The following is a 22,596-nucleotide window of genomic DNA, read 5'->3' on the forward strand; positions in this document are numbered from 1 at the left end:
CAGTCATCACTCCTAATAACCAGAGATTTGTCAATGTCACCTGGACATCAAGCACAGGATGAAGCCACCAGCAAAGATTCTTAGACAGAGCCAGCCTACAAAAACAGAAGCTATGCTCATGAGTTTAAATGTATATGTCTAATAACTCATTATCCCTCCTCAATTTTGATAATGGGACCCTGCCCAGGCCACCCTAGCTTATCAGAGCAAAAGACAATATTTGTAAACTATAACTATATATTATGCCTACTACATAGATTTAAAAAAAATCACTATTTGGTTATCTCTATAACTAAAAGATATCAGGGAGAAAAAGAAAGGCAAGAAGGAATTTCCACCATTATATTTATCCAGAGAAAGGGTGATTTAAGTCAAGCAATTAAAGAATGGTAAAGAAAGGTCTTTTTCCTATATAAGGAAAATAGTCTCAAGAGATACTGAGGACTTCAGACACTTCTATGATGCCTGTTAGCATCCATAAAGCCATGGGAAACACATCATGTTCTATAGCATTTCCAGTTTCCACTAGATTAAGCACTTAGTGATATTCAATACTATTTTTATTGTATAAGTAAATAAAATATTGAACAATATAAAGGTGCTTTTAGGCACATATGCATCACTGAAAGAACATTTCTTGACCACATGCACCCTTACAGTGAAATACATCTGCAAAGGAAAGAGTCAGATACTTGTGGTCAAGAATAGGAGAAAGATCCATTGCTTCTTTCTGTTGCTGTGGATGGTTAAGAATAGAATGATCAGAAACCAGATGAGCACTGCAGATATGCAGGTAGATGAAGGCTCTTTTCTAAGTGTCTCATGGGGTATCTTCTAGTGTGCAATACTGTAAGGGGTAAGTTGGCGGAGAGACTTTAAGTAAGAAAGAGCTCAGAGCCAAGTGAAATGTGATGTTCTTGCCTGAAGGTGTAGTTGTGTTTTTTATAATGCAGGTATTTCTAGAACAAAGGTACAGCATACAACATTGTAAGGGTTGCAAATGATTCCCAGGAGCCAATCTCACTAGTTCTTCCAAAACACCCTAAATGGTCTGAAGGGAAGGTACACTTATCTACAGAGCCAGAAGGTGATTTCAAATCTGATTATGGGTACAGTGAAACTCTTTCTTATTTTGTGCTTGAATGGGAGGCCGCTGTGGACCAGCCTGGGCCACTTTAATCAACTTGGATGTACTTGTTTGCTTTATATTTTGTTTGTTTCTCTTGATGTACCTGGGATCAGTGAAAAAAGGCAAACTCACAAAAGTGTCATAAATTGTTGTGCTCTGTCCGTGTTTAGCACAGAATGATAAAAACCTCTGAGCATCAGAGCAAGAGAGAGATCTATTTCTCAGAGACCCGTTCTGCCTGTTACAGACAGGATATGGCTATATACAAGCAGACTAGGCAAAAGCTAGTGTTAACATCAGAGGTTAACCAAAATGGTAACTTCAGCCTAATGTAGTGTTCTAATCTAAAGGGTATGCTCTCCAAATAAATACAAGATGGGATTTCATGTTGTCTCTGTATTATTATCCTGTTTCACTTTTATGATTTGCTAGCCTGATTGACATAACTGCATCATATTGCCTTTTAAGAAAAAAGTGTAAGTAGAATGTCTGAGCAAAGCAAACATTCACAAAGTATGGCTCTGGCTAACCTAATTTGCATTCATTAAACATTCACATTCAGTGAAGCAAAATTAATCTTGAACAATATTTACAGAAGTGCTCTCATAAATAACATTGGAAATATAGTCACCTTTGAACAAAATTAGAGCTTGCAACACCATTTTTATGAATTTCACATTTTTAATTGAAGTAAACCTGAAAAAACTGCAGTTTGTCAAGGTTTTGTGCTAAACACTCAGAGCCTCTCCTGCCCTAAAGATAGAAAATCTGTTAATGGAGAGATGACCAGGGTAGAAAAGATGCAATTTCATATGTCACAGACAAAAATGGTTAAATAATTCCTTCATCTTATAGGTCTCAAGTTCAAAAGGCTATGATTTAAAATAAATGTTTGCCCAGCCATGTGACTGTGCTCTTGAAGCTTTGTAAGAAACACTAAGCAGAACCAGGCTCTGGGCTTGGATTTACCCTTAAAGCACAGAAGCCACAGAGCATCTACAGTGTGGGATGTCTGTCATTGGCTGCATGGTTGCTACCAAACCCCCAAATGGAATCTTATTTTATCCACAACAGAAAACACAATTGTCTGGATTCACTTCTTTGTCGTCAGCTGAAAATTTCTTATGCTTGGGCTGCCGTGAAAATCCCGTTTGATATCTTGCAAACACCTTTCTGGATGCATGGTCTTGATAGAGAAAAGAGGAAAGATAATAAACTAAAGGGAAGGAAGTGGAGAGCACTCACTTTCCAAGAAAGTAGAGAATGTATCCTGGTACTTTTATGTCATTATATGAATAATGACTTGTGGATTGATCTTATGATCCTGTTGACTGATTAGTATCAAAGCATGTCTTGCCACACTGAAACCAAGTTTTGTAAGGACTAGTTTGAGGCCATTAGCTATATTAATTTGCAGAAAAACATAATGTCTAGGGGAAAGTCACATGATATTTTTAATAGTACAAAGTCTATATAACTCTTGATTAATTGCATTAAGTCACAAGTTGAAGTTGGTCCTGTAACTAAAACCATTAACACTTACTTAAGAGGCATTTGCAATGAGTTGAGCCCTCTTTTAAAAGCCTATGACATCAGTATGTTGTTTAAACTAGTCTACTTGTGAAAAATAAACAGCATTTTGAGGTCTGTACTTGGTTGAATAATGTCCCTTCAAAAGTCATACCCATCTAGAATGTAAAAATCACCTATGAGGAAAAAGTTTAACTACAGGTGTAATGGAGGCCAGTCATACTTGATTGTAGGAAGCATTAAGTTCAGTGGCAGATGTCCTTAGAAGAAAAGAAAGATGTGCAAGTAGAAACATGTAAAAAAGAATTAGGGGTTGCAGTGGCATGTCTGTAAGCAAAGAAATGCTGGAAATCCTGGCAAGTATTAGAAGACACTAGGAAGGTCTAGAAAAGAAGCCTCATTAGCACTTTCATGGAGATGATGGCCCTGCTGATGTCTTCATTTCAGAACTCTACGCTCCAGACTATGAGAGAATAACATTCTATAGTCTTTGACTACTTCACTTTCAGTACTTTGCTACTGTAGGCATAGGAATGTAATTGTAGCATGTGTTTGAACATCTATTCATATACTAGTAGAACTTGGTTTACCTCCGAAGTTCACAAACCTAACCACCACCCTTCATTATTTTATAATTCATGGTATTGGCAGTGGACTGGCACTGGCATTGGGGAAATGTGGGTGAAGAAATTTCAGTTCTATAAATGAGCCTCTTGCTAGGCCTCAGAAATAATTAAGATTAATAAACTGAGTTCAGATTGTCTTTAAACAACTGTCACTTTTTACTTCAGCATCTTTCAGTTTAAAGTTAGTCCTTTCATCTGTGAAATAGTGTATTAGGACTCACTACCGTGTACTCTTTGAGGATTTATTGCATTGATGCATCAATAATGTATATGGGATAAATTGGCAGATATTAAGGGTTTACTAACATTGATTGTCCTTATTACTGTTAAATATGGCTATCATCTTCATCATCATTGATATTTGGGTTTTTTTTCTTTCTACCTCCCTTTTTCTTTTGTTTTATGTTTTGGTGCTGAGGACTGAACTCAGGGTCGCACACATGCCTGGCAAACACTGCCACTGGGTTCCCTCTTTATTTATATATTTATTTGTGGTTTTGTTTTGTTTTAAAATTGAGACAGTGTCATAAGTAGGTTTCTTTAGAGGAACAGAACAAAGTGTGGAGGATGACAGGGTATTAGATTACCTTAGGCACAGTAGTGCAGGAAGTCCAAAAATGGCTGTCTGCATACTAAAGAGACAGAGATCCCAGAAGGTACTCAGTCCAAGAAGCTAAATGCCTAAGAACCTGGTACTCAAAGCTCAGAGTTCCCTGAATGGTTGCTGGTGCTGTGTCCACATTCAAAGGCCAAACCTGTGTTCTGATGTCAGTGGAAGATCTTGTCATTAGAGATGGATGCTGACATGAGTGATCAGGACATGAAGGTGAGCACATGTATGCTGTGTTTCTCTCAATATTTGGTTTTTCTTCATCCCTCATTACATCTGGGCAGCTCAGTCAAAGATACCACTCACCCTGAGATCAGAATTTTCCTCTCAGTTAATTGTGAATGGAATGATCCTCAGAGACATTCTCAAAGTTGTGTCTACTATCAGAGCATCATAAACATTTTTCACCATGAATCTTGTCTCCAAAATGCTTTATGCCACTCCAGCTACAAAGGTATAAAAATAGGAACAAATATCAAACATTACTGATAATTAATCTTTATTATATGTATAATTTTATCACATTCAAAGCAAGGAAATTTGATTACTAATGAGATACTTATGTTTGTTTATTTTTCATAAATAATCAGATCTTGGCTGGATATTTTGTACTGTGGGTTGGAGAGTATCATCAGTGTTTTCCAGAGTTGATCAATATTTTATCTTTATGATCATTACCCTGGGAATGATGCTTTGAGTAAATACATGGTACAGAACAACACTTAAACAAAATGCAGTTTCAAAGTTGTTGGAAATTCCTTTTAATCTTAAGCCATAATTCATTTAATGATTTTTCTTTTGTGAAACTCAAGTCAGCATCTCAAAAAGAATTTTAAAAATAATCTATTCTAGCACAATGCAAGCCAAACATAGGATAATTTGACACTTACATGCTGAGAAATGACAGTAATACAAAACACTTAAAATAAATGTTATCCTTAATTAAACCATTAAGCATTTATAAGCAGAGAACATATGTACAGTAAAAACACTACACTCCACACTATACAGTAGTCTCAAATGGGAGTCAAGTTGTTTCAGGCAACTATGGTTGAGATTTAGGTACATGGATAGCATAGCATGTTATTACACCACAAACTATACAAAGGGCAGAGATTCTATGTTCATAACAAAGGCTACTGTGAAATGGCACAATGCCCCATGGCATGAGAGGCCAGCAACACCTCAGTATATATTCAAAATATTTTGTTATTAATTGATTAATTAATTAATTAATTAATTAATTTAGTGGTCCTCATTGTGTTGTGTGACCCCCTGTGGGGCCTAACCCCTAGTTAAAGAAGCTGAGTTCTGGAATTCTATATTGCTCAAGCCTTGAACTAACCTACCTGAAAACCTAGTGGGCATTTCAACTTCGAAAACAACAAGAAGGATTCCAGTTGGCAGGAGAATCTAGAAGTCTCCTCCATGGGATCTGGTGCAAGGGTCAGTTCAAGAGTGAAAATTGACTCTCTTCAAGAGAGAGGAAAGAGGAAGAGCTTGGGAAACACAGAAAGATAGAGGAAGAATACGGGAAAATGCAGAAAAAAGATAGGGGATGCAATAATAAAATGTAAACAGAGCGCAGCTCCAGCCTCATAGCTCCTTGACAGGGACTAGAGCAGCAGAAATCACTTCTGGAAGGTAACCCAGTGGAGAGACAGGCATTTCCATCCTCAGGACAAGCCCACACTTCTTAGGAGCTTCAAAACTAGTTGGTGAGACACCACTTCGGTTGGATAAGTCAGCAGTAGATGAAAACCCCATTTCTTTGACCCGAAAACAGGAGCTGCTGGATGACAAGGAGCCAACTGGTAGAAACCCAACTACTCAGAAAGCCTGGGAAGAAGAACATCCTCAGGTCAGGGTGACTTCATTTCCAACAGTCCTAGAATGAGAGAGCCCAGGGAGACAGTTGAAGAGAACAGGAAGAGTGTGTGCCGACAGTCAGAGAGGGCAGGAAGTGGGAGATGCCAAGGAAACAAAGGTGTGACTTGGGAAAGACTCAGTGACCAGCAATCTATCTTATCTGATGAGAGAAAATATGAGATTTTTTAAAAGCATGATATCATCATCAACATCATTATTTCTCCTTTTAAGATCACAATGTGGGCAACATTATGTATATAAAAAAGATTTTTAAATTATGTAGACATGTATATGCCTGTGTGTGAATATATACATGTGAGTACTGGTGCCTGCAGAGCCCATAGAATTCAGACATGGAGATGGAGTTACATATGATAGTGAGCCCCCTAACACAGGTGCTGTGAATAGAACACAAATCCTTTGAAAAAGCACCACACCCTCTCAACTTCTGAGCCATCTCTCTAGCCCTGAGTCCTCAACTTCGGTAGCTCGGAGTCTAGTGTCAGGCTGGTGGATCAACCTTTGCAACTTTTGTACTGTACCTTTTGCTCCTGGAGAGCTGAAAACTCTACAGTTCAAGTTCTATGCCAAACATACACAGCAATCAATCACTCCAGGGGATTGATTAACAATCAGAAGACCTTGAAAGCATGAAGATGGTTCCTGTGTCAGCACAGATCTCAATGCTACAGTTTCTTCCCAGATTGCCAATGCACTTGGGAGGCAACCCCAAATGAGAAGTTTGTTCGTCCCAGGGTTGCAATCTAGGGAGTCTTGGGAAGTTGTAAAATCTACTTGGCCGACAAACTGTAGAGCTCAGTGCAGCCAGCAGAGGATTGTGATATGCAAAGAAAGAAAACTTCAAAACAGAAGGCATCTCCAGTGGACAATATAAAACTGACCAATACAGACTGATCAAAACCATAAATCACAGGTACAAAGTAATGTACAAGTTCAAACTCATCCCATGCACATATCTGGCAGTTTCCAGATGGTGAGGATTGTAGCAGATATCTGTTCTATCTATGGTCTTGAAGCGCTGCCACTAGAGATATAGCAGATAACTGTCCTACCTACCTATGACCTTAAAGTACCTGCCCCTGGGGTGTGACCTTGGCGCTACCCTTAAGACCTGAGACACCTATACACCACTCTTCTCTCCCTTGTGGGCTTGGATGCTGGGGTGGACTCAGGTGGAAGGACAGCATGGAACTGTACCTCAGTCTTCCAGGACCCTACAATAAATCTACTGTACTGTAAGGAGTCTTCCTTCCTACATATTCCTTTACTCTTCACGCAGACTGTGGATTTCTCACATTAGATGAAGAAGCCAATATTTCGTGTGTTTGTTATTGTTTTTCTCCAACTCCCATGTAGCAGTATTTTTATTTTATTGTGTGCTATTCTTAATCACTTCATATAGTAATCTAATTTTATTTACACATTTTTTATTATTAAGAAATGCATATTCTTTTTTTCCTTTTTTATTATTAAGAAATTTTCTGTTCATTTTACATACCAACCACAGGTGCCCCTCTCCTCCCTCATCCTCCCTTCCCCCCAAACCCACCCCCCATTCCCACCTGCTCCAAGGCAAGGACTCCCATGGGGAGTCTGCAGAGCCTGGTACATTTAGTTGAGACCTGTCCAAGCCCCTCCCCCTGAACCAAGGCTCTGTAGGGTGTTTCATCATAGGCACTGGGCTCCAAAAAGCCTGCTCATGCAGAAGGGATGGATCCTGATCCTACTGCCAGGGGCCCCTTAAGCAGATCGAGCTACACAACTGTCTCACCTATGCAGAGGGCCTAATCCAGTCCCATAGAGGCTCCACAGTTATTGGTCCACAGTTCATGAATTCCTACTAGTTTGGTTTGATTATCTATGTACATTTCCCATCATGACCTTGATGCCCCTTGCTCATAGAATCCCTCTTTTCTCTCTTCAGCTGGACTCCGGGAGCTCGGCCTGGTGCTTGGCTGTGGATCTCTGCATCTGCTTCCATAGATGCTGGATGGAGGATCTATGATGACAGTTAAGGTATTCACCAATCTAATTACTGGAGTAAGCCAGTTCAGGCACCTTCTCCACTATTGCTAGTAGTCTAAGGTGGGGTCATCTTTGTGGATTCCTGGGAACTTCCCTAGCACTCTGTTTTTCTCTGTTACCTTGATGTCTCACTCTATCATGGTACCTCTTTCCTTGTTCTCACACTCCATCCCTGTTCCAGCTCAACCATTCCATTTCCTCATGTTCTCATCCCCCATCACCTACCCTCCATTGCTCCCCCCACCCTCAGCTTGCTTATGGAGATCTCATCTATTTCCCCTTCCCAGGGCAATCCATGTGTCTCTCTTAGGGTCCTCCTTTGTTAGCTAAGTTCTCTGAAGCTGTAGGTTGTAGTCTGGTTATCCTTTGTTTTACATCTAGTATCCACTTATGAGTGAGTAAAAACCATGTTTTTCCTTCTGAGTTTGGGTTACTTCACTTAGGATCTTATTTTCTAGTACCATCCATTTGCCTGCAAATTACATGATGTCATTGTTTTTTACTGCTGAGTAAACTCCATTGTGAATATGTGCCACATTTTCTTTATCCATTCTTCAGTTGAGGGGCATCTAGGTTGTTTCCAGGTTCTGGCTATTATGAATAATGCTGCTATGAACATAGTTGAGCATGTGGATCAATGGCATCGAATTAAAGACATGACATTAATATGCACACCTATGAATACCTGATTTTTGACAAAGGAGCCAAAACTGTACAATTGAAAAAAGAAAACATCTTCAACAAATGGTGCTAGCATAAGTGGATGTCAACATGTAGAAGATTGCAAATAGATCCGTATCTATTACATGCACAAAACTCAAGTCCAAGTGGATCAAAGACCTCAATATAAATCCAGGTACACTGAACTTGATAGAAAAGAAAGAAAGAGCCAGGCAGTGGTGGTGTACGCCTTTAATCCCAGCACTCGGGAGGCAGAGGCAGGCGGATCTCTGTGAGTTCGAGGCCAGCCTGGGCTACCAAGTGAGTTCCAGGAAAGGCGCAAAGCTATGCAGAGAAACCCTGTCTCGAAAAACCAAAAAAAAAAAAAAAAAAAAAAAAAAAAGAAAGAAAAGAAAAGAAATAGCCTTGAATGCATTAGCACAGATCACTTCCTAAATATAACACAAGTAGCACAGACTCTGAGATCAACAATTACTAAATGGGACCTCCTGAGAAGCAATGCATATTCTTTACAGTTTATTCTTAGATAATTTCATACATGCATATAATGTATTTTGATCATAAAGGTCCATATTACCTTATATTTTCCCCCAACTCTTCCTGAGCCCTATATTTTTCCAACAAATTATCTATCTACTTTCATGTCTTATTTTATGACTTACTTATTTAATTAGGGTTAATTGAATGAGTATAGGTAGAGGGTTATTTACTATAGCATGAGTTACATCACTTAACAAAATGCCCCACCTTTCTTCATGTAGCCATTGATTGCCAGTGGATACTCCAGGAGAGTTGGACCCTCTCAAGTTTCTCCTATATTTATGAGAAAATGGAGACTTATGCAGGTAATTGCATACAGTAATTTTATAAGCTCAGTAGCTATGTCATATCCAGGAGACAAAGTTCACAACACATCTATCCATCATTCAGGTACACTTCTATAAGGTTCCCAAGCCTTGGCAAATGAAATACAGGTGTCCCTCATAGGGATGGGTGCTCCAGATCACTTATTCTCAATACTTTCAGCAGTTATGGGCCCCTGCATTAACCACTGCCCACTGCAAAATGAAGGTGTGGACATATTATATGTGTTTGTGTATGCACATACAAGTGTGCATATGTGTGCACCTGTATGTGTGTGTTTGTTTACACCCACAGGTTAGTACTATCCTCAGCCTTTTCCCAATCTGTGGGTAAATAACCAGAAATATTCTTGTGTTTTTCTTTTCAAATATCATTCATGTATTTAACTAACTTTATTTTGGAAGCTTTTCATCATCACAAAATCTGTTGTGGGTTTATTTTTCCCCAGTTCTTTATTTTTCTACTCTCTTGAGTTTTCTTCCTTTTCATAACTTTTCTCCCTACTTTCTCTCTTCACTTTCCTTTGTTTAGCTTAACCGTATTCACCTCCTTTCCCTTTCTCTGACTCCTTCATTTATACCATTCATTTAATATTTGTACAATTTCAGTAAATACATTTTAACTGCATAGTAGTACAGTAGCTCTGCTATGTTTAGTTTATGGTAATTTGTTAGGGATTATGGACTTTAATCTATTTTAGGCATTTTATATTTTTTATGGTTGAATATTGGTGCTGTCACATCAATCTGTTTTTTTTTTTCCTTATGTCAATGGTACTAGTGATTCAGCCATCAAGAAGAGGATGCACAGTAAGATGATTCTCATGTACAAGTAGATGAGAAATCCACATCAAAAGAATTCATGATCACAATCCTCAAAGAACCTAAAAACACTGGGTCACTCTGTAGAATCCATCGATGACTGCATTCAAAGGCACAGAAATGGGCTATAATTTCAAATGTCCACTAGTAAGATTTATTAGGAGCTGGGAACATGGCATCTGGCTACTGCTAGGTAGGTATCTGTGAGTTCAAGGTCAGCCAGTAGTATGTATTGCATTCCAGAATAACCAGAACTACATAATAGGGAGACTCTGTTTTCAAAAGTAAAATTTCATTAGTAACTTCAACTAGGATAAAAGCAACAGATAATTGAAGGAAGGCAATCACCCAGGATCCTAGAGGGAAAAGCCAGCAACAAGAAGGAAAAAGTTGGAAAAATAAATGAGAATGTCAACAACATAGATGAAAAAGTCAGAAAAGTGAAAGAGAAATGAAACGAGTTCCGAATTTTGAAGAAAAAACATGTAGAAATATTGAAAAGAAAAAACTCAGTGTATCATTTTGATATAAAAAGAGATCATAATGGCAAGATGCACTGATAGAGATGAATAATAATAGAGAAGCAGAAGTAATAGTATACAGGCTGGAGAATAAATTTGGGGAAACATTTTATGAAATTAGCAATTAAGAAGAAAAGATACATGAGCATAAGCATAACTAACCCTAAGAACTCTAAAACATGAACAAGAGACCAAACCTAAGAATCCACAGAGACAGCAAGGGGATGAGATTAAAGCTAAAGAGTCTTAAAGAATCAATTCAACTAAATTCTCACAGTCTAGACAAAGAAGTGTTTGAACACCCAAGCACAGTGCGAATCCTTCAATGCTTTCCATCACATATCGTAGTTAAGATATCAAAAACACAGAGGAAAGTGAAATGTGTAAGTCACTACAAAGGCAAACACATCAGAATAGCATGGAGTGATATATTTCAAGCTCTGGGAGTAAATAACTGCCAATCCAGATTGCTATATTCAGCAAATCTATCTTTTCAAGTTGTTGGAGAAATAAAGACATTTCAAACAGGCAAAAACTAAAACAGTTTGTGACTATAAGCCAGTACTGCAGAAGACTCTTAATGTAATACTGTGCAGAGAAGGAAGAAAAACAGTCTCCATAATGGGATCCCAGAAAATAATAAACTTCATCAAATGAGCTGAAGATGTCTAGGACAGAATCAGTTATATCCAACACAGGAAATGAGCAAGCCATATATTCTAATATGGGGGGCGGGGGCGGGGGAAGCAACACCAATGTAATCAAATAGAAAAAAAAAATAGGAGACATCATGGGGATCAGGAGAAACCAGGCGCTAGGTAAGTTCCCAGGAATCCACAAGGATGACCCCAGCTTAGACTACTAGCAATAGTGGAGAGGGTGCCTGAACTGGCTTACTCCAGTAATCAGATTGGTGAATACCCCAACTGCCATCATAGGGCTTTTCTCCAGTAACTGATGGAAGCAGATGCAGAGATCCACAGCCAGGCACCAGGCTGAGTTCTAGGCATCCAGTCAAAGAGAGAGAAGAAGAACCCTATGAGCAAAGGCATAAAGATCATGATGGGGAAACTTACAGAGAGAACCAAACTGAACTAGTGGGAACTCATGAACTTTAGAACAACATCTGTGGAGCCTTCATGGGACTGGACTAGACCCACTGCATAGGTGAGACAGTTGTTTAGCTTGACCTGCTTAAGGGGCCTCTGTCAGTGGGATCAGGATCCATCCCTGCTGTATGAGCAATCTTTTTGGAGCCCAGTGCCTATGGTGGGATATCCTACACAGTCTTGGTTTAGGGGGAGGGGCTTGGACCTGCCTCTACTGAATGTACCAGGCTCTGCTGATTCCCCATAGGACGCCTTACCTTCTTGTAAGAAGGAATAGGGGGTAAGTGAGCATGGGGGAGGCTGAAGGGGTGGGAGGAAGGAAGAGGGTGATCTGTGATTGGTATGTAAAATGAATGAAAAAACTCTTAATAAAAAAAACAAAGTTATAGGAATTAGTAAGCATCTTACATTAAAGCCCTTATAAATATAAATATAAATTAACTAAAAAATGAAGAGATACAGACTACCTGGCTGGAACAAAATATTATGTCTAACTTTTGTTGTGTCTAAGTAACATCTAATTGATAAAGGCACCTGTGAACTTTAAGTTCCATTGTTAAGTTGAGTGGATTTATAATTGTTACCAGGGAAATCTGGACTTCCTCTTTGTGTTCTTAGTCTCATTAATAAAATAATTTGGGAATAGTGTTATTGGTTGTCTTGCTCCTTTGAGGGGACCACCACCCGGCTCCCACATAAATCACACACAGAGGCTTATTCTTAATTATAAATGCCCAGCCTAGCTTGGCTTTTTCTTGCCAGCTTTTCTTAACTTTAAAATGTCCCATTTACTGTTTGCCACTGGGCTTTTTCCTTTTATTACTTCTGCAATATCTTACTTTTACTCTTACTCTGTGGGTGGCTGTGTGGCTGTGTGCTGGCCCCTAAGCATCCTCCTCTCCTTGTTCTCTTGTTATTTCTTCTTTTCCTTCCAGATTTCTCCTACTTATTCTCTCTGCCAGTCTGCCTATCCTTTCTTCTGCCTCACTATTGGTCATTCAGCTCTTTATTAGACCACCAGATATTTTACACAGGCAAAGTAACACAGCTTCACAGAGATAAACAAATGCAACATGAAAGCATGCAACTCATCTTTGCATCATTAAACAAATGTTCCATAGCATAAACAAGTGTAACACATCTTAAAATAATATTCTACAACAGAATGGATTCAAAAGAAGCTACAGAATAATTTTCTAAGGTTTTAAAAGAAAATTCCCAGGTGATAAGTGTAAAATTCAGCAGCTTCCCAGTAGAGGAAGATACAAAAGAGAAAAAGCCATGTCCTTTGACTCAAGTCCAGGGTTAGGAGACCATACTCAGAAAAATAGATGGAAGAATAAAAAGAAAATGTACACTTTCTGAATAATTTAGTGCTGGGAGGGAGTTAACATATGAAGTTACATGATAGAAACTCTGTAAACAGCTGTTCTAGGGGGAAAGAATCCTGAGAAGAAAAAGGGCATTCATTGTGTTCTTTAAAGGGACAATAATTCCTTCTATCTCTTTTAGCATGTCTTTAAGTGGACCCAGTCTCCTGAGGGGTGGACTCATGGCTAGGTAATCTACCTGCCCAGCTATGATGTTAGGTCTCCACCGAGGTCAGAGATTTCATTCTCTTGAACACAGGGAAATAGTTTTTCCTTATTAGAATCTGACTACTACTGTAACAGAATCATCATAGAGACACACATAGGTGTGTTTATGAGATTACTTTCAGAAAACAATTACTGAAGAGGAAATACCCACACTGAATATGGGCAGCACTAACAATGAGATAGGATTCCAGACTAAACAAAAAAAAAAAAAAAAAAAAAAAAGGAAATCAGAGCTTGAGAGTTTATCTCGGTGGTAGAATATTCATCTATCAAGGGCAAAGCCCTAAGTTCACTCCTCAGCTCCAAAGGACCAAAAAGGAAATAGTGACCTTCACACAAACATTCATCTCCTTGATTCCTGACTGCACACACAATGTACCTAGCTGTCCTATGCCCCTGATTCCATGATTTTCATGCCACAGTGGATTCTACTTTCAAACTGTTAGACAAAATAAACCTTCTTTTCTGGAGTTGCTTTGTTGTTTTGTAACCAGTGAGAAAAGTAAATAAAATAAAAGAATTGTGCTAAAAAGTCAGGCCACCTCTATAAGGAAACTAATTTTTACATTCATAGGTTTCTGAAATTGATTTGGAGGATAAAAGTGGAGCTTCAAGCTAGAAAAACTCTAAAATGATGTAATAAGAGCTTAATTGTACACCTGCTAGGATTGAAGAAGACCAGAATACTGCGAGTGAAGACAGTGGAGACTGGTGAAATTTCAGAAGATAACAGAACTCTGTTTGGAACTGGATTACAGTCCATTTTTTGGTTATGTTTGAGCAAAGAAATCAGCTGAATTCTGTCTACGTACTGAGAACTGGAATTAGGCTGAACTAAAATAATGGACTCATTTATTTGATGAATGGAAGTTTCAAGATAGCACAGCATCCAGCCTCTGGATGGTTACTGTGCAGTGTACTGATTCAGATCTGTAATGGGGAGGGGTCAGAATGGCAGGAGAATATGCAGTTTGGCAGGAGAGGAGTGTGAGCCAGTTGAAAGTTGCAGGTAATAGGGGTGTGCCAAGAAGCCAACATTATTGACAAGAAAAAGCACCAGTAAATGGAAACCTTCAAGTATGTACTTGGAAAATATGCAAGGTGTTAGGGGTGTAATATCCTTCACATCAAAGGCTCCAGTTTGTAAAAATATAAATACATATGAAGGGAGGCAACTTAAGCTTCGAATGCCACCAAAGAAAGTCCATGCTCAAAAACAGCTATCAAGGAGGTGCTTCCTCCTCAGGATTAGCCTTAAAGGCACACAAGCTAACTCGAACATTGTCAAACGGGATAGCAGAAGTTGCCAGTGCCATCCAGGTAATACTACTGGTCTTGCAGCCATGAATGATGTCACAGTAGAGGTTTCCTGCGGGCTGCATTGAGGTTTTAGAGAGCTGATGAGATGAAGAAATGTGATGTATGGTCAGATTCCTTGTAAGGGAATGCTGAAAAGGCATTGTTTAAAGATGAGAAAGTGAAGCCTAAGTTTTAGTGGAGATCCAGGATGTTGAGACGCAAAGACATATACTAAAGAAACCTCAAGCCATGAATTGGAGCTGATCTAAGGGAGAGGGTATGAATAACAACACAACACAGAATCAAACACAGAGTTGAATCTTTAAAAAAGATAAGTTAAATGGAGAAAACCTAACTGAACACACAAATGAACAAACAAAAAAAAGGAAAAAAATGCCCAAATTAATAAAATTAGACATGAAAAATTAGAGATTCTAAAAATTCCAATGAAATACAGAGAATCTTTGGAAGCTATTTGGATAGTTTCTCTTCCAAATACATGGGAAATCTAGAAGCAATAGATAAATTCAGTCATACATATGATATACCAAAATTAAATTGAGAGGATATAAACTACTATAAATAGATGTATTGCCCAGTGTGGTAAGATATGTCTATTGGGGCAAGAGTGGCATAAATGTTATGATTGTAACCAACCACTTTATTACTGGATTTAAGTCCCACTCCATAAGACAGAACTCACACCTGGGCAAGAATTGGTGACTTAATAGGTTACAGGCACTAGGGATAAATCTACCACTAATTCTCTTTATGCCCACAGATTAGCATAACTCTTGGTACTTGTCAGAGAAGCTTCTACTGGTCAAGGTGCAAATCAAGAGACTGACATTACCAGGCTTAAATTGGCCATTTCTATTAGAACCCCTGCTGCCAAGGCTCAGAGATTATGGAGGAGAAAGGAGTCAGAGGTTGGAGGGGATTGATGCAATGGAGAGAACATGGCAGGGCTGTTGCACATAGACTCTCACTGTGATTGTGACTATATGAATGAGGCTTGCACAGGTTCAAGTCAAAACTCTTACTACATCATTCTTGGAGATCTAGACCAAGGATTCTAAGTCAGTTTGCCACATAAATATCTGCACATTCTTTTTTATTGCCGTGCTATTCACAACAGCTAAAAGTGGAACCAGCTTTGATGTACACTTACAGGTGAATGGATTAAAAAAAAACATGGTACACAATCACAGTGAAATTTTATTCAGCCATGAATAGAAATGAAACACTGACATTTGCAGGAAAATGGATGATCTTGAAAAATCATTATATTAATGGGAATAAGCCAGTCAAAAAAAGAAATATCACATTTTTCTCTAATATATGGAACACAGATTTGCAAGTGTGTATGTAAGCATGGAATTGTAGAATTATTATAAATTTGGCCAATTTGGTAATAAATACCACCATAAGTTTATTCTAACAATTTGGCATGCATCCACATCTCCATATGTTAAACTTACTTTCCAAATCAAGATAATAACAAGGCTATAATTCCACCTAACATTGTATATCTATTCATGCACAACTGAAATCATATTCTAGAGTAGGTGTCATTTAAGTAGAAGTCATTTAAGGGAAGTCACTCTTTTAATATCCTGTATTTTAAATCTGATAATGCATATTTAGCAGTGTTTAAATTCTAATAAGAATTCAGTTGATGCTAAGTCACATGATAAATATAAGAAAAAAATGAGTATCTGCTCAATACATGTCTATATAACAAACATATTCTTAACAAAATATGAGATATACATTTATGACATTTGGGATGCTTGTTTCTGAAACTGGTCATGTGGCATTGATGGTATTTACAACATCCTTCTGCTACCCATTCTGTTTTCCTTCCACTCCCAGGGAGTACTTTAGGAGATCTTGGTTCTTCCCCCTAGAGAGATAGCCATACCTTCATTCTAGATAATTCTGGCACATTGGATTGAGTTGTTGAAGTTTCTCCCGGACTTTAATCACAGGCATGGTGATATATAATCTACTCTAAGAGTTCCTTTGAACTCAAGACTTTCATAAGTCCATGATGGAGTAGCAGTCAGTTTTCACTGGGAAACATGGAATGGAAAGTCAACCTTGCTATCACTGTAACTCTTTCTTAGCCTGTAGACTTTATGGCATGTACAGTCCAAAGTGGCATTGGCTGAGGGAAGTCTTAGCTTCTAGTTCAGTGGAATGGTTACTGTGCTTTCTGGATGTGTACAGTGTATATATTGGATAGCAATTCAGAGCATATACCTTTTTCCATCCCTGCAAGCTCTCACCACTTACATGGGACTATAATTTTGCTTTCAAATGTCCATTCCATCATCTTAACTACCAGATGATTCAGACTGTGGGAACATGATAAAACCAGTTAGTTCTATGAGCATGATCCAATCATTTCACTTGTTTGGCTGTTAAGTAAGGTCCTTGGTCAGAAGCAATCTTGTGTGGAATACCATTCTGTAAAATATATTGTTAGTCTGTGGGTAGTAGTTTTGGCAGAAGCACTGTATGTTGGAAAGGTAAACCATACCAGAACAAGTGTTTCCAAACAAAGGCAAAGCCTTGCCCTTTCCATTACAAATGAGGTCCAGTGTAATCAACATGCCACCTGGTCACTGGCTTGTCACACTGGGGAATGATGCCATGCTGGACTCTTAGTGTAGGTCTCTATTGATGGCAGATTGGGCACTTGCAGCAGCCATAGCCAGGTCAGTCAGCCTTGGTGAATTGAATCCATGTTGCTGAAACCATGCATAACCATAACCCTTGTCATCATGGCCATTTTGTTCATAGGCCCATTGGGCAATTAGAAGCCTGGCTGAGAAAAGAGATTGAATTGCTTAATGGGTTATCCTTTCTACTTATCTATTGCATGTTTTGCTTAGGCCACTTTATAATGAGGATTTTCAGAAAACACAAATGTCTTCATATCATTTGCCCATTTGGAGAGGTCTGTTCATAAAACTCTACCTAAATATTTCTCACTGATTTTTCAATCATGCTCCTTCCAAGTTCCTGGAAGCCAAACCATTGACCACAGCCCATGAATCTTTGTATAAATACACATCTGGCCATTTTTCCTGCTTAAGAGAAATAGACAACCAGATACCCTACCCAAAAGTCAGCCACCTTCAAAGTTTTACCCTTTTGTTATTGTTTGGGTTTTGTTGTTATTATTGTTGTTTGTTTGTTTTTGTTTTTTGTTTCTTTGTTTTGAGACAGAGTTTCTCTGTGTAGCCCTGGCTGTCATGGACTTGCTCTGTAGACTAGGCTGGCCTCAAACTCAGAGATCCACTTGCCTATGCCTCCAGGGGCTAGAATTAAAGGCCTGTACCACCAGCACCTGTTGTGGAATATTTATACACTATGTGAACATATATTGCTGTGATTGGTGTAATAAAATGCTGAAAGGCCAATTGCTATGCAGGAGGTATAAGCAGAATTTCCATGGATAAAAATGAAGAGGGGGAGGAATTGAGGTGGGCAGGCAGATGCCAATGAGACAGGGAGGGAGTTGGACATATAGAATGAAAGGAAGGTAAAAAGTCATGTGGTAAAACAGCAATGGGTTAATAGAAACAGGTTAATTTAAGTTGCAAGAGCTAGTTAGGAACAAACCTAAGCTATAGGTTGAGCTTTCATAATTAGTAAGAAGTCTCCATGTCATTATTTGGTAGCTGGCTGGTGGGACAGAAAAAGAATGGTTAAAACCACCCAGCTTCAAAGATTTCTCACAGTTCTTAATGGATGACCCAGAAAGGGATTGTAATTCTATAGCTACATATTTTTGAATGATATCTGCATAGTAAGTAGAACCACACATCTATAAACCAGGATGTAGCTTTCTTTTCTTCTATGAATCACAATGCAAATCCCAGGAGGCCATAGGTGTATTAGAGCAGAAGTAATCATAGGTATTGAGGCCGGTTTTCCCTGTAATGCATGTATGATCACATATACTCTTGTATTTTATGTTGGGCTTTATGATTTATGTTGACCAATGAACTTTATGGCTTGATGGGTCATCCAGCTCATGATGGACAGCTCAGATTACATGGTAACTTGATGGACCATTATAAAATGTCTTGTTTCCACTAAGGCTCAGTAGAATGCCAGGAGCTATCTCTCAAAGAAAGAAAAATTGTTTGAATATGACATTAAGATCTTGCTCCAAAATCCCAAAGGCCTCCTCTGTAATTTACCTATGGGTACCTGGTATTCCTATATACTTATCATATAAAGTAGACCTATATGACTCAGCCATTGTATACACTGGCATGTCCCCAAAGGGCATCATATCCTACTCTAGAGATACTTGCTTAGCCATGTCCATTGTTTGTGTATTCACAATAGCTAGGAAATGGAAAAAAAAAACTAAATATCCTTCAACTGATGAATGGATAGTGAAAATGTACATATACATAATAGAATTCTATTGTATGATAAAGAGATATGATTTTTGTAAGTAAATGGATGCAACTAAAAATATTGTACTAAACATGGTAACACAGAAATTAACCACACCAATTCATGAATTACCCCTTAAGGGTACCTCATCTCTATGGGCTTGCTGAAACTTAAGTCTAGTTATAAGACCCAGAGGTGAGAGTCTTAAGGGACATCAACATTTTCTTGCTTAGTGTTTCCTTTAGGAAAGATCATTGACAGTTCCATATGCAATGCAGGATGAACAACCTAGTACTACAGGGGTTGAAATGAATCCACCACTAAGGGTATGGAGACTACTTCTTAGAGCAAAATAAACACACCAAAATCAGAGATTTCATTGTCCTTGGACTCATTAGTTCCTCCCACATATTTTCCATCCCACATTATAGGATCCCATTCTTTTGCAATGATTGCCATAATGTTGACTGAAGGCAACTTTTGAAACAGATATTTGTTGTGATTCTGCCAATTTTAAGACAATGTACTCTATCTGTTTTTAAGAAACCTCATCCTTGTGGCTACAGGAGTGATGATTCTATCTCAAGGCACTCTTGGATCTCTTAACTCATCATTCTCCTTTGTTGCTTTATCCAGAGGTACTCTAGGCAACAAACTGATATATTCTAGCTTTACATAATATTCATTTGTTACATATGACAAGTGTCATGAAAATCCTTGTCTCTCATAAATGGTCACCTAGGAATACTGAATGCATTTATCTTATGTGTAAGCAGTCTACCTCATGGATCGTTAGTGCTCTCCGTACTCCATACTTTCAGAAGAGCCTTTAACAAGTTTAAGTATAGTTGAATTAGAGAGAATAAAGAGGCAGCTTCAGAAATAACCAAGTCTATTGGAGAAATTTATCCTTAGTTTTCTTTCTTTAAAACAAGTCTTGATACCAAAATTTGTTTTAGGAAGTATTCTCTGGAACCAGAACCGATAGAACTTATATACATTTTTAAAATAAATTTACTAAATTGGTTTATGAAATAGGAGCTGGATGATCTAACAAAGGCCATTTGTATACTGGAGAGATAGAGAACCAAGTAAGTGCTTAGTTCAAGGAACTTGGTGTGCTAAGTAGTCACAATCCAATGTTGAGAGTCTAGAATTTTCCTAGAGAGTATTCCTTGAAAGTCCAAAGAACTAGGAGTTTGAGGTCAGTGGAGATCTTATCAGGGATAGATGCTCACTCAAGAAGGAAAACCAAAGAGGAATGTGTACACTGCTTCCCCCCACCCTTGGGCAACTTGTTGGAAAGTACCACTCACTTTGAAGGCAAATTTCTCCTTAGATAATTGTCTCTAGAATTTCCTAGTAAGCATACCCAGAGATGTATCTGAAATGATGTCAAATCCAATCAAGCTGGGAATCAGGAACAAGGAACACAGATTAGGGATTTTACTGTGTTACCCATACTGCCCTTGAGTGTGTGATATTCTTGCTTCAGTCTCTAGAGTAGTTGGATTGCAGCTTACTTTGACTACTTATTTGTTTATGTAGCCTTGGGCAAGATAGTGTTTCTTACTTCTTTTTATTGGATATTGGAATATTAAAATATGCTCATATCATTGAGTCACTGTGACTCCATTTTTACAAATCTTATTGGAAGTAGTGCACATGAATATACATACTTGAGTTATTATTAGGAATGTGATAAACTAAGACTCAGAATATATAGTAGTTTTTACTGTATCAAAAGCTTCTCCAGTGAACTGTATTCTTTTTTTTTCCTTTAACAATTTATTCATTTATTTTTAATTAAGAAATTTTTTTCATTCATTTTACACACCAATCAAAGATCTCCCTCTTCCCTCCTCCTGTTCCCCAGTCTCCCCCGGACAACCCACCCCCAATTCCCTGCCAAAAGAAGGCAAGGACTCACATGGGGAGGCACATCCAGTAGAAGCAAGTCTAATCTCTCCCCACCGCCTCAAGGCTGCAGGGGGTGTAGCATCATAGATAGTGGGCTCCAAAAAGCCCCCTCATGCACCAGGGATGGATTCTGATTCTACTGCCGGGGGGGGGGGGGCAAAGCAGATCAAGCTACACAATTGTCTCACCATGCAGAGGGCCTAGCCCAGGCCCATGTAGGATTCACAGCCATTGATCCAACTTTCATGAGTTCCCAGTAGTTGGTTTGGTCGTCTCTGCAGGTCTCCACATCATGATCCTGATGTACTTGCTCACAGAATCCCTCCTCTCCCTTTCTCTCTGACTGGAGCTCTGCCTAGTGTTTGGCTGTGGATCTCTGCATCTGCCTCCATCATTCATTAGAGAAAAGCTCTGTGATGACAGTTAGGGTATTCACCCATCTGATCACTGGAGCAAGCCAGTTCAGTTCAGGCACCCTTTCCACTACTGCTAGTAGTCCAAGCTGGTGTCATCCTTGGGGATTCCTCACAACTTCCCTAACACCGGGTTTCTCTCTATCCCCATGATATCTCCCTCCATCATGGTATCTCTCTCATTGCTTTCCCACTTCATTCCTGTTCAAGCTTGACAATCCCATTCCATTATGTTCTCATCCCCCATCCCCTACCCTCTATTACCCACCCTCACCTCCAATTTATTCATGGAGATCTCATCTATTTCCCCTTCCCAGGGCAATCCATGCATCTCTCTTTGGATCTTCCTTGTTAGCTAGCTTATCTGGAGTTGTGGGTTGTTGTCTGGTTATCCTTTGCTTTACTTCTACTATACACTTATGAGTGGGTACATATCATGTTTGTCCTTCTGAGTCTGGGTTACCTCACTCAGGATGATATTTTCTATTTCCATCCATTTGCCTGCAAATTTCATGTTGTCATTGTTTTCTCTGCTGAGTAGTACTCCATTGTGTATATGTACCACATTTTCTCAATTTATTCTTCAGCTGAGGATCATCTAGGTTGTTTCCAGGTCCTGGCTTTTAAAATAATGCTTCTATGAACATAGTTGAGCATGTGTCCCTGTGGTATGATTGAGCATTCCTTGGGCTGGGTCTTGAGGAAGATTGATTCCCAATTATCTGAGAAACCACCACACTGATTTTCAAAGTGACTATACAAGTTTTTACTCCTGCCAACAGTGGAGGAGTCTTCCCCTTGCTCCACATTCTCTCCAACATAAGCTGTCTGCAGTGCTTTTGATCTTAGCCATTCTGACAGGTGTAAGATGTTATCTCAGAGTCATTTTGATTTGCATCTTCCTGATGACTAAGGATGCTGAACAATTCCTTAAATGTCTTTTGGCCATCTGAAATTCCTCCTTTGAGAATTCTGTTTAGCTTTATAGCCCATTTTTAAATTGGAGTGTTCATTATTTTGATTTCTAGTTTCTTGAGTTCCTTATATAATTTGGAGACCAGCCCTCTGTCAGATGTGGGATTGGTGAAAATCTTTTCCCATTCTGTAGGCTGTTGTTTTGTCTTATTTACTGTGTCCT

Source organism: Peromyscus maniculatus, chromosome 19 (genome assembly GCF_049852395.1).
Source record: "Peromyscus maniculatus bairdii isolate BWxNUB_F1_BW_parent chromosome 19, HU_Pman_BW_mat_3.1, whole genome shotgun sequence".
Lineage (NCBI taxonomy): Eukaryota > Metazoa > Chordata > Mammalia > Rodentia > Cricetidae > Peromyscus > Peromyscus maniculatus.